A 14,011-nucleotide genomic window follows, 5' to 3' on the forward strand; every position below is an offset into this window, starting at 1 on the left:
GAGAATTTAGTATAAAACTGATGCAAAACCTTGGGGTCTGGCTTCATCTTTCCTCTATCTCATTTGTAGTTATTCATCCTTCTAGCTATGTGCTTCTTAAGGCAAAGCACCTCCCCAGCCTGGGCCACAACAAATATCAGCTTCTCCTTGTGTTTGCTTCCAGTGTTCCTCCCCATGCGAACTTTCCAGATCTCTTCCTTCTCACTTGGCCCCAGTGACACTGGTCCTCTCCTGGTCCCCACTCATGTCTGACCCTTCATGTCTCAGGACAGTTCCCCAAGCTGCTCTCAGCACCTAGTATTCGTTTTCTCACACATTACCTGGTTAAGGATTATTCATGTCTCGTATCTGATTATTCAGAGAGGCTTTCATTGGGTACACAGTGAAAAATATGTCCACCCGTTCTACTCCTCCTTCTGCCCTCTATACCTTTCCTCTTCAGCAGTTACCACCAGTTTTAGCTATTTGCTAATTTGTTTGGTGTTTTTCTTTTTCCTTCTAGATGGTAAGCATCAGGGGAGCAGGGTTTGTTCATATGTTTTGTGGCTCTCTGCACATGCCCAACTCCGGATAAGTAGTAGGAATTCAATTCATATTGGAAGATTGATTAGATTTGAATACTTGGAATGTCAAGAGTTTCGTAAGGTCTGACAAAAACATCTCAGTTCAGGAAGGGAGGTTCAAAATGGTGTATCTTGTGCACATAACTACTGTATTCAATGTTCGAATAAAGTTTGCTTTTTTTGTGCTCATTTTGGCAGCATCTACACTAAAGTTTGCTTTTGCCTAGTGTTTTAATAATTACTATTTTCAGCAATCGATATGCTCAAACTATTTCAGTTTAGGAATGATTAAATAAGTGCACAGAAATCTTAAAGGACCTACGTTAGAGAGCTACTAATGGACTTTAAAAAGCTAAAATTGAAGCTCACAACCATTATAAACATTCTAATTTTTATTCAACTCCCACACTTCCTTACAGATTTCCAATTTAAGTCTCCTGACAACAAAACACATTAAGCTTCTTCATATTTAAATCATATAAATTAAACCAAATTTCTAATTATTAGATCTTGGCTTAATTTCTTTCCTTGTATAGGAAGTGTCATCTGTTTTTAAATTATTATTTCTTATTTATCAAAGTAATACATATATATATAATTTTAAAAGTTAGATGATATCAAATAAAAACCTAACCAAACAGCAGTGCTTCTCCCTGTTCCTCCAGCTCCTCTCCTCCATCTCTTTTAGCTATTTGTCCAGCATTTATACATCTCATATTTCTCATATTTTCTCCATAATAGACATAGGTAGTGTCTGTCACCTCCATCAGTGTGAGGTATTATCTATTGACTTTATCATGGTATATGAGATTTTACTCTTTAACACCTTCATCCTGTTGGTTTCCCTTTCTCCTCTTCTTAATATACTATAATTTTAGGTTCAATCACTGTTCGGGGTTTATATTCTACTCTGCTGGTATGATGTACAACTGAGCACTGTACTGTGCTATGATTACATTTCCTTCTTCTTACTCTTTGTTTTTCCAGAAGGGAAATTTTTGCCTTGTTTTTTCTTTATCTTGATCTCTTTGTATCTAACAATAATCTTCTTCATAGCTTTCCATGGCCTCTCTGTCTAATGCTCACAAGTTTACTCACATCATTTCCCTGCCTTGGAGACATCCTCCATGGATACCTCCATCCCTGATCTCTGTACTGAGCTCTCTTGGCCTTCAATGTAGCTGTCATTTTGGCATTTTATTCTCTGTCAATCTAGGATATTCCTGTCTTTCCCTTGGGATAAATTCTCTGCTTTCTAGATCTCATGTACCCAGAGTTAGCCAACCTATACATTTGAGGGCATAGTCCCTAACATTTTCCTCCAAACCAACTAAAACTACCCATGGACTAAATTATTTACTATAAAGACTCAAAGAACTCATTATAAACTATTATTCTAATAGTTATGGTTTATTACAGAAAAATGATTCAGATTAAAATCAGCCAAAGTAAGAGACACACAGGGTGGAGTCTAAAAAGTTTCTAAAATGGAAGTTTCCATTCTCTTCTCCCTATGGAGTTAGGATATGTTACCCTCTGAGCATCAGAATGTGGCAATATGCATGGATATTGCGAACCATGGATGCTCCCATGAGCTTCAATGTCCAGAGATTTTATTGAGACTTCACTACGTGGGTGTAATTGATTGATGAATTCATTGCCCACTTATGTGACCCAAAGTCTCCACTCTAAATCACATGGCAGTCCCCACCCTAAGACTACTGGGTGTGGCCGGCTATTACCTTAAATAAAGATACTCCTATAAGATGTGACATCAACTACCTCCCAAAGGCCAGACCTCTCTGGGTAAGGCAAAATTCCTTACTAAGCACAAGTAGTCTTTGGTTTACTCCCTAGTTTTGTCAGAGTAAGTGCTCAAGAAGCTCACTTATATTAAAAAAGAAAACAAAAAGAACAATGGAGCATCAGCAGTGGCAATAGTGACAGCCAGCTCTTGTAATAACATGGCCTCAGTCAGGACTGGTAGCCCTCGACACTACACACAGGGCAGAGTTTTCATCCTAGAATCTACTTTCACCATCACCTTAGGGATTCTATTTTCCTTGTTCCTGTATTTCATCTCTGGTGTTTTTGTTTTTGCCTTGAATCCTATTTCCTCTCCCTCTTCTTGTTCTTGTTTTCCTTCTCTTTTCTTTTTCTCCTCCTTCTCTCTCTCCTCCTCTTCCTTTGCCTATGTCTCTCTATCTTTGCTTCTATCTTTGTCCATCTCTCTCTATCTCTCAACAAATACTTGAGTAATTTTCTGAGCTAAAGTGCTCATGCAATCTCTCTTTCTAAAATCCAATTTATCCAGATATTGTACCTTTTGTATTTGTCCCTGTCTTTATCAACTTGTATAGCTTTCTAGGATATTTTCTCAACTGTATTGTTCAAATCTTTTATGATTTTTTTAAATTTATGCAATTGTGTTTTAAATTTATGAGTTAGTTTTCCTCTGAGTGTTTTTAAATATCTCTTTTTTCTTGTATAGTTGCAATATCTTTAATTTTTTTTTTTTTTTTTTTTTTTTTACCTCTCTGAAGATACTATTGGGAGACCTGCCCTCTCCTGCCAAATAGGCTGTTGTTTTAAGATGCTTTTTCCTGTGTATTTTAGTCTCCCACCTTTCATGGTAGAAAACTTCCTCGAATATCCTTTAACCCTTTATTGCCTGCTCATGTTTAAGAAACGGTGACTAGAATGAGGATTGTAAGATCTCAGGGCAATAGGCAGGGCTTGATGTTCAATGCTTGGCTAAAGAGTGACCTGGAGTGACATCGGGGAAATTCTGATGTCAATATATTTAAGAGTTTGAGAGTATGTTTAAGAGTTTTCTCCTGGGCTGATTACATTCCCAAGAGAAGAATCTTTTGGTCCACTTCCTTAGGAATTAGGATCTGATTGTCATTGACCTGGGAGGCTCATGAAAGAAGAGAGCTGGAGAACTTCATCTTCTGGGGAATATCACCCCAGTTTCATGTGATAGTCGTGGGCAGAGAAAGTTATCCAGTGGTGTGGACTTAATTGTTTCTTAAAGAGCTTTCCAGTAATCTTTTTGTCCATTTTCTTTTCTTTTCTTTTTTTTTTTTTTTATTTCAGCTTATTATGGCTCTCCATTTCCTGCAGGTCCTGAGGTGTTCCAGGCTACCAGCTTTGAGCCATGTGAGTTTTCTACCCTGAAGATCAGGTTGACTTGCCTTTGTGCAGTACTGCTTTAAGTTTTAGCTTTCTCTAGTTGGCCCAGTAAGTTTCCACTCCTCTGATTATCTGTTCTCTCAATTCTTGCATTCTAACAGTTGTTATGGTGGGGTTTGTTCAATCCTCCACCTTTACCAAGTGGCATTTTTTATAACTTTTAATGTAAATTGCTGTAGTTGATGTTCTCAGCAGTTATTTCTGTATGTGAATGTGGCTTCCTGAAAACAGCTGGGACTTTCTGCCTAAGAGTTCTTCTCTCCTTCTTCCCCCCCTCCTTCCCTCCCTCCCTCTCTCCCTTCCTTCCTTCCTTCCCTCCTTCCTTCCTTCCTTCTTCCTTCCTTCCTTCCTTCCTTCCTTCCTTCCTTCCTTCATTCATTCCTTCCTTCCTTCCTTCCTTCCTCCTTTCTTTCCTTCCCCTCTTCCCCCCTTCCTTCATTCCTTTCTTTTTGATTGTGGAAGTCTGGCCTGTGTTTGGTGCCAGAGAGTCAACACCCTTGGAAGCAGCACCTCAGTAGCGAGGGCTCTGAGGTGTGTTCTATACTTTCTCCCACAGTTTCCCAAAGAGATTTCATTCCAGTTGCCTCCAGTGATAACATACTGGTCAGTGCATATTTTATCGGCTTCCTCTCCTTCCCCTTCTCATATCCCTGCTTCTCTACTAGTCTTTAATGGAATACCTCTAAAATTATCTAATAACACTCAAATCCTTATCTCAGTGTCTGCTTCTGAGGAGACTCTAGCTGTTTCTCAACCTTTTTATATTTTTTACCTACCCTTCTTTTTTAGTTTGCTCATAATTATTATATAATTATAATTTTTGAGGCTTGGGCTGTTAATTGTATCCTTGGTCACATCAACAGAGGTCACATTTATAAGAATCATATGTGATAACGTATTTCTTCATGGCAAGCTATTTCCTACTTTAGGAAGCTAATATATCTTCTTATTTAGGAAGTAATGCATATTATAAGATATCACTTTATTAAAGTGTCCTGAGTGTGCCCATGGCCAGTCAATTTTAGAAGCATCTCCGCGTTTGTGTACTAATTGCTTTTGAATCATCTGCAGCATAATAGCAAGGTGAAAGCAGAATGATCTCAGTCATAAAAAGCCACTGAATCCCAAGTGGGTAAAAACAGAAATGCATACTTCTGCGCAACTCAGATATTTGAGGCATTTGAAGTGATCTCTAAAAGCATGCTGCATAATGAGGAGAAAACAGATAAGAGCTCAGATGTATGTTTATCCCAAGGCAAGGTAAACAAATTTCCTCCCACCACGGTACAAATCATTGAGCTGAAAATTCACACAGGAAAGCATACCAGTGTATCAACTGACTCTCTGTTTATCTTTTAAAATCTTCAAAAAGACAGCCTTTTGTAAAATACTATTACCAAGTACCTATATTTTGTAAAATTACTTAGAAAAGCAACTGGAAATCTTAGAGTAATATTGATTTTTGTCATTGAATGGTTCTACAATAATCAATGAGAACCTTTTTCCCCTTGCAGCAGTTGACATTATCAATGTTTTAACTCTCTGTGTATGTTTTTCTTCCCTAACAACCATAATAGGTAATTTGAAGTATTGAAGGTGTCTTCTCTCCAGTAGCCAATTGACTGCATTCCTTCTCCTTCTTTTTTACATTTTTAACATAAAACAAATAAAACAACTGTTTCCATTGTGTCCTCTACACAACTGCCACAGAAAATTTGGAACCATATGTTCCTATCCGGTGCACGTTGTGGAAAAGTGAAGAATGTCAAAGTGTGGCTTACAGGCTCTCTGGCAATGCCGCAGAAAATCCTCTAGGACATGTTGCCACACCCCAGACAGCAGTAAAGGTGGAATTTTCCCCAGGATTTAGGAAAAGCAGCATACCCAGTACACACCCTGCCCCATCTTTGTCTTTGGGAGTCACCTTGATAATGTTACTTACATCCGTGCGTGTTGCTGCAGAATCAGACAAGTTCCTCTTTATAGCCTTATGCAGCTATGTCAATGTGATGAATAAAAAAATTGAAATGAGACGTAGATCCAGATGCTTATAGCTTTACTCTCCTGCCCAGCCCTACCTCAAATGATATAAAATCTGTGCTACATGACCACAAGCCTTACCTATCATCTAAGAGAATTTTAAAATTAAATTACATTCTTGCTAGTTGGTGAAAAGGAAACCGAGTCACTAAGAGGCTTCAATATTTTTGTTCTAAACCACAAAGCAGATTTATTCTGTCCATGCATTACTTCCCCAAATGTACTGTGCTGGTTCTCAATTTGGAGTTTTATTTATCAATCCGTTCATTAACCAAATGTTGCTTTCATTCTGAACAAGATATTATGACTCACACTTCCGGGGAATTAAGAAGATGTATGTGAGTCTAAAGACAAACCAAAAATTTAAGGTCACAAACTACTTATTTAAATCACACGTACATTATTTATAGACAAAGTAGGAAATAAAATAACAATTAATGTAGTCTTTGTTCATGGCAGTACAATCTTGGTTTCCTGTTTCTTTCTCTGTGGTACTCCTGAAACCGTGTCCTATCTACAATTTCAGATACTTCTGCCTGTCTTAGTCATATTTGATTTTCAAGTCGCACTCATTCTACACATATGGCATTGGGAAGATGTAGCATCAAAACCTTAAAAAATAAACTGCTGTTATTTGTTTATTATTATCCTTTATTTTCCTCAAACAAAAGAGAGAAAAGGAGAGAGAGGGAAAGAGGGAAGGACAGAGGGAGGGAGGGAGGAAGAAGGAGAAATAGTCCAAATATTCAGTGAAACATACATATTAAATACAACAATGTGTTGAATTTAGGCTATACAAGTATAAAATGGAGGTTTCTTATTTAGTAGCAGCAATTTGTGAGCACAGGCGTTGGCAATGATAAAAATGCCCAAAGTCACAAATACAGTATGTAGTTAGTCATGGGTGGTGTTATTTGGCTCAAAAATAGCCTCATTTTGCCTTTCTTTCCCCTAACCACATTCAGACTTAGTGAGAAGAGTGAGGAGAACCAGCAGGAAGATAGAACAAAAACCTGGCAGAATCAAAGAAGTGTTCAAACAGCCAGCTGAATGCATCGCATTTCTCAACCACAGAAATATTTTCAGGTGATTCTGTTTTTGACAAAACGTGAGAACAACAGGATCTACAACACTTAAAAGCAAAACTCAACAACTCTAATAATAGTTACAGAAGTGAAAGCCAGTTTGGATAAAATAAGACATTGACTCAAGTCCTCCGGGAGAAGATTTTTGAAAACAAAGTTTACAGAAATCTCATTTTGCCTTTTGGGAAATCACTTTCCTCTTTGCACGTTGACTCTTTTTCTGGACATCTTTATTTCTGGGAGAAATTTCCTGCAGCGTTTCTTTCCCATTTGACACCATGGAATGTCTTCCCTTTCCTTCCCCTTCCTCTTCCCCTTCCCCTTTCCTTCCCCTTCCCTTCTCTTTCCCCTTCCCTTCTCTTCTCTTCCTTTCCTTTCCTTTCCTTTTTTCTTCTTTTTACCACAAAGTGGCTAAAAGGCTATTTCATGCTCTGGTCCTTGGCTGAGCATGTATCTATCTGTGGTTCACCTTCCCTGAGAAGGATGCACATTAGTGGTTTGGGCACAGGCGAACTCCGTTTCATGGGGTTTAGTGTCTTAGTGCCTGTAAATTTCTACTGATGTGCCCAAAAGGTAGCAGATAAAAATATTACCTTAGTGTCCATTAGCTCATTCTTTAGAAAAGGTAAAGCTAGCTTGGTTTATATGGAATTCATATAAACTCTTGTCTATTACTGCCTCTTGTGTTTATATTATTGTTAAACTCCATCAGTTGGGTCATGTCCACATGGGATCAGAAAGCTAGTAGATTATTTCTGTGTTGACAATATTTTCAGTGTATGTAAAATGATCCTCCTCCCTGAATACCAACAGCTTATTTGGGAGACCTAATCTTTAAATCATGCTTATGCCTGTCATTTGTTTTCAAACCAATTTATTATGACCTTTAATTTGAAAACAATGAAGACACAATTTTTTTTTCAGGTGTGAGAAGAGTGACAGCACAGCTCTTGTTAAGAAAAAGAAACCTGAACATAGGATCAGAGGTCTTTTTTTTCTAGGCCTTTGTATTCCCTTTGGCAAATCTGTGTCACTGACCCATTGGGCCTCAAGCTTTTTCTCTGTTAAATAAAGGAGCTGAGATCAATGTTCTCTAAGATCCTTTTGTTTCTAACTTTCTATCCACTGTCTTCAAGTTCTTCTACCCTGCCAGTTTGCTCATGATCCTCACCAGCTCTTCAAAATCTAACATGATCAGATTTTTGTTTTGATAAAGTCACTTGGTTGCAATATGGAAAACAGTCTGGAGGGTGATAGAGGTCAGAGGCTGATGCAGTGATTTCTGAGTAAACAGACGGTGCTGTGATCCCATGCTGTGGGGATAGACAGAAGTCATGGAGCCAGAAGAGAGCTGGTGTCAAGCTGTCTGAAGTGGCTTCACTGGGTGGGATTTGGTGAGTGAGGAGAAAGGGGGTAGCAAGGATGATGCTCAGGCTTCTGGTTTGGGCCATCTGCCAGCATCAGTGTCCCTCCCTGGAACATAGCAGGACAATCGACTTTAGGGAATACAGATACAAGTGTGATTTTGGACTTGGTGACTTGAAATCTCTTTGGGACGTTGACACCTGAAAGTTTCTGGACACTTGAGGAACTCTGACTTTTCCCCAGAATGTATCACCCAGCCTATCTCACCACATGTCACGGCATCTGGAAAAATAATTCAAATCCAACAATAATTTTGAAAAGCAACGTAGACTTTTCTGAAAGTCTCCTTGGAAAGACAGAGGAAAGGAGTTACATTGCATGTTGTACATTAAAATTTCTTTAAAGTCATCCTTACATATAGCTCTTTCCCTGAATCTTGGCTCTGCCTAACAATTTCTAATCATGTTCTTTCTGTCTTGAAAATATAACCAACAACCATTTTCCTCTAACCACCATGCTCCAAAATGCCAAAACTTTGCTTTTTTCATTCACTTAGACATGAAGTGAGGGAGCCAGTATTGGTCTTGGGCATTTCCATTGCCTCCTGTCATACTTACATCTCAATTTTATTATGAAGCACATCATATCCTTATTAATTATACATATATTAGTCTCTTCTATTCCTCTATTTGATGTTGAACCCCTTGTGGACATGGCTGTTACTTTTTCTTGCTTATTTGTTTTTTTAATATGATGTCAGAACTTAGGTTAGACTTAGGTAGGAAATTCATGTTTATTCATTAGAAAAAGAAGAATTGTATTTATGCATTAGTTAATTATTTTTCAAATCATATTTATTTTCATGAAACTTTCCTGGACTTTTTAGGTTGAAATACTCTCTCTTTTATAAGCTCCCAAAACAAATTGATTGTACCTTTGGTCTTTAGTATCCACTTATCACATGCTACATCATATTGAGTTAATTCCGTACATATTATATCTCTATTATGTTAATCAAAGTTTATTAGTCTTTCTATTCCCAACACCGATCCTATAGTTGGACTATGTCAGATGCTTTAAAAGTGTTTTTTTAATAGTGAGTGCGATCCGCACCATCTAGGGGATGGACACGCTTGAAGCTCTGATTGGGAGGAGGGGGGCAAGGACAATATACGTAACCCAAACTTTTGTACCCGCATAACATGCTGAAATAAAAAAAAAAGTGTTGTTTTTTTTTAAATAAACCTGTGAGGGTATAAATAAATGGATCCTTGTTCTAGTGCTTAGGTTTGTGTCTATGAACTATTGATGATCTCTGTATTTTCTCACTCTTGTAAAAGACTTTTGTTTCTGATTGTTCATCTTATGATAACCCAGTTTTATTCTGTTTGAGAGTAGAGACCATTTTTTTCTAGTTTGTATCCTTTTATAATATTTCTTGTTTCTACATTTTTCTAATGCTAATTTCTGAAAATATGTTAATTGAATGAAGCCATGCAAAGTACCATGGAACATCCAGTCTACCATCCTCAAAATGTCATCCTCAAGTTTGAAAAATGGGCATCCATAAGTAATTGAACAAAATTTGCAATATCTTAGCAAGAAAGAAGATGTAAAAATTATTGGAAAGGTCACTGATGGTGTCTACCCCATATGATGTTTGAGAGAATATGTTTGAGATTTTGTATTTGTTCACAGGAATTTTAAAAACATTAATACTTGGTTGCAGTAGATTATGTGTTTCTTTTTTAGCAATATGTAAATCTGAGAGTTTTCTCGATTGGATTAAGTGCTATAATAAGTATATATGTCTTATCTTATATACCGCCTGCAAGGCATTTTAAGTATTTTACTAATCTTTCAGTAAAGAATAACTTTGCCTACTTCAAAGTGCAAAAAAACCTCTGAAAGCTTATATGGAGATGTTTTTAAGTGTGCCAAAATAGAACTGGTGCATAGAAAATGAGAAATTTCCCTTTAATTAGAATGACAGCAGGAATTTAGGAAGGCAGAATTTAATGTAATTAAAATTGGAAAATCATTATTTAACAAGAGTCATGCTACATTTCTTGAAGAAAACACAATGAGGTTTTTTAATTTCAGATGAATCAATAATTTTATTTTTATGTCTCTCCTGGGCCTGTTCTAATTAAAAGAGTACGGAAGATAAATTTAAGGAAGCATTCTAAACTTTCCTTGTCTCAATTGCAATCTTTTGCTTAAGAAATATGTTGAAACATTAGGTCAAATTTCAAAAAAATGATACTTCAAAAACTAATATGAATGTAGAGAACCAAGAATATTGAATAAGTCCAGGAATAAGAGACAGTATTTAAAGACTGGATGTAGCTGTGCTAGTTTATTCTGTGTTCATTACTGCTTGCCTGCTTATTGGCATTTTAAAAAATTAAATATATCTTAAAAATTACAAAAATTAATACGAGTCATACAGAAAATTTGGAAACACAGAAAACAACAGAAGGAAATTACCCAAAAGCCTGCCACTGAAGAATAACCACTGTTAACACTTTCTTTTAGTTTTTATCCAGGTCAAACATTTTTTAAAAGGAGGGTCATCCGTTTTGAGATATTTTTAAATACACTTTTACCACTTAGAAATTTATCCAGAACATTTTTAATGTCAAATGTTATGCCACTGTATGAGTTAATGACCATATGGCATTATCTTATATGAATGTATCTGTGTTTATTAAACAATCTCCTGCCACTTAACATTTAGTTGCTTCTAATTTTTCAATATTTTCATCAATATTTTAAATTGACAAACCATAATTATATACATTTATGGGGTACAGTGTGATGTTTTGATATATGTATAGAATGTTGAATGACTAAACCAAGCTCATTAATATATGCATCATTTCATTTACTTATAGTTTTTATAGTGAGACATTTGAAATTTACTCTCAGTTATTTTGAAATATACAATACAATATTATTGAGTATAGTCACCCTGATATGCAATAGATCTCCAAACTTATTCCTCGTGTCTATCTGAAACTTTGTACCTTCTGACCAACAATGCTTATTGACATGTTTTGTTAAAGAAAAAATGTTTTGCCATGATCATATCCTGAGCCTACATTGTGAATTTAAATTGTAAATTCTGCACTGCTATTGCATGACAAGTTTTCCAGCTTTGACTCTCCTAATTGAACATAAATTTGAGATTAAGGTGCTCAGTTTATTAAGCAGAGAAAACACACATAAAACAGTTGTTCTACACTGTCTCAGAAAGGAAAAAATGCTATAAAATAAATTATACTATATCACATACTAAATGAGAAAAACCATGCTTGAAGAGAACTCATTTGTTAGAGTACTAGTGAAAAGAAGGGAATTTTTACTTTATTGGGATAATTGCACTTTAGATATGGATTTAAATGTTAGTTGCTGCCACTGCTGAGGATGTGTGATGCAGCTGTTCTCTCAGGATGCGGAACATGGTAGGATGGGAGAGTGTTGGCCCTGGAATTTATTCTGTCACTACCACTTTGCCAATAAGAATACAGAAAGTCAATGTTTATTGAGTTTAGTATGTAATCATTACTTTATATGTGTTATTTCCTTTAATCCTTGTAACAATCCTGTGAGCCAGGTACTGATATCATTATTCTCATTTTTCAGATGACTAGTTGGAGGCACAGAAAGGTTAAGAAACTCCCCAAAATCACTAGCCAACAAATAGTAAAGCCAGGAGTCAAATCAAGCACTGTAACTCATGAGCCTGTGCTCCTCAGAATTTGATGTTCTAGTGATTAGGTTTGTTTCTGTGCACCACTGTCAATGATCAGTATATTTTCTCTACATATATACAACACTTGTCTTACTACTGTTGTTCATCTTGTGCTTTAGGTCAAGGAACATTTCTTATTTTCTGTATTAATACTTAATTACATTTTTTACTTCCCCACCTGTCTGCTAATTAAATATGCTAATAAATGCTAATAAGTAGCTGCAGCCAGGATTGAAACCCAGAAATGGAAATCACTTGACCCTTGTTCTTCGCCACTAGGCTCCACCACCCCAAGAGGGATAAGTTCTCTCTCAGTTTCCTTATCTATAAAATGAGCAGAAGGAGTTAGATGGTCTTTAAGGTCCTGGCCTTCTCAATAGTTTAATCATCGTATGTGGTTTTTCTGGACCAATGCAGAGCTAAGGAAAATAGACCTCTGTATGGAACAGAACAATAAACATTCTCGGTGATTGGGGCTGGTCTTAGTTTCCATTGCACATGACCCTACCCTGAGACAAGGATTAGAATATAAGGAATGTGATCCCAGGAAATAAGGAAAGGGGACTGGTGTGCTATGTGTGTTATCAAGCAAGTCCCCACTATGGACAAAAGAAGCTTAATCTCTCAGGGGGCACTCTGAGAAAAGCATAGAACACAATTGGGGAGTTATATTACCCGAGGGGGAGGCTGCTGCTCCCAGGGTGGTGTTTGGCGCTTCCTACGTGCCCAGCCTGCAGGCTGAACAGGCTCCAGAGACCTGAGGAAGGACGTCAGGCAAAGAAATGCAGGTGCTGGCCATTGGAGGTCACCCCTGCCCGCTCTGAAAGAGTTAGGGCAAGAGGACATGCCTGGAGAATTTTCCACAGTGTGAGCTGACAAACTTATCTTTTAGGTTAAGAGTTCTCCTACAACATGTTTGTTTAATGGTGTGTTTGTTTGCCTGTTCTTTGTCATAGACTGAATTTTATTTTCTGGAAAGTACAGTCTCCTTCCTTATACTAGTAAATCAAGTGTAAAGAACATAATTGAATCTCTGATCATTAGGCTTCCTGCAGTCACTCAGTTGTCACTATTATGACCGAAGTTTCAGTGTTTTTATCTTACCTGAGGAAACGGTTTCACATACCATGATGCCGCAGAGAAACACTTCATGTGAAATCTCTGTAAACACAGTGGAAGAATTTAGAAGCCAAAATGATGGCTGTCCTCTTTTTCTGCCTGGCCTTAGAGGAACACACCTACTATAACTGCAATTCTAATCCCTTTAGAGCAATGATTCCCAGCCCTACTTTTGTGACATCTCATAGCACCGTACACACACACACACACACACAAATAAAAACAGCTAACAAAGCCCTGAATCACTACAATTTCATTTTATTTTCAAAATGTAGATATAGCATGAAACACTTTTTAGGAAGTAGTTCATCTAGTGAAATGAACTCAAAATAATAGGAGCTATAATTCATGAAGCTTACTACTAACTGCTTTATTGAGCTAAGAGAGAATAAAAAACATGAACACGGCAAGGACCATGAAAAGAATATATGTACTGATCCCAAAATGGTTCTAATTTCTAGAACTGAAAGTAAATTCACTGAGTAAACGGAGGGAATAGAGACATTATCACACCAAAAATTGGACTTTTGTACAGCCTTCAAAATCATTCTCTTGCACACCAAATCTGTTGTTGCTCTCATACACCTCCACTTTTTAATCAATTTTATTTTGTCGTGTGAGGTTATCTCTCTCGCCTGCCTGCCTTCCTTTCTTCCTTCCTTCCTTCCTTTCTCTCTCTTTCTCTCTTTCTTTCTACCTGATCTTTTCTCTGTTTTAGCCTGTGTGGTGCAAGAAAACAACTATTGTTATTATAGAAGCTTCTAAACATTCCCTATTTATTTCAGAAGAGAGATTCTGGGAAAATTAACAGACATTGCTTTGCATTTCCTGCTTTAGTCCTTTCAAGGAATTTATAAAATGATATCTAATTTATTTGCTGTACTATT

The sequence above is a fragment of the Lemur catta genome, chromosome 1 (genome assembly GCF_020740605.2).
Source record: "Lemur catta isolate mLemCat1 chromosome 1, mLemCat1.pri, whole genome shotgun sequence".
In the NCBI taxonomy this organism is placed as follows: Eukaryota; Metazoa; Chordata; class Mammalia; order Primates; family Lemuridae; genus Lemur; species Lemur catta.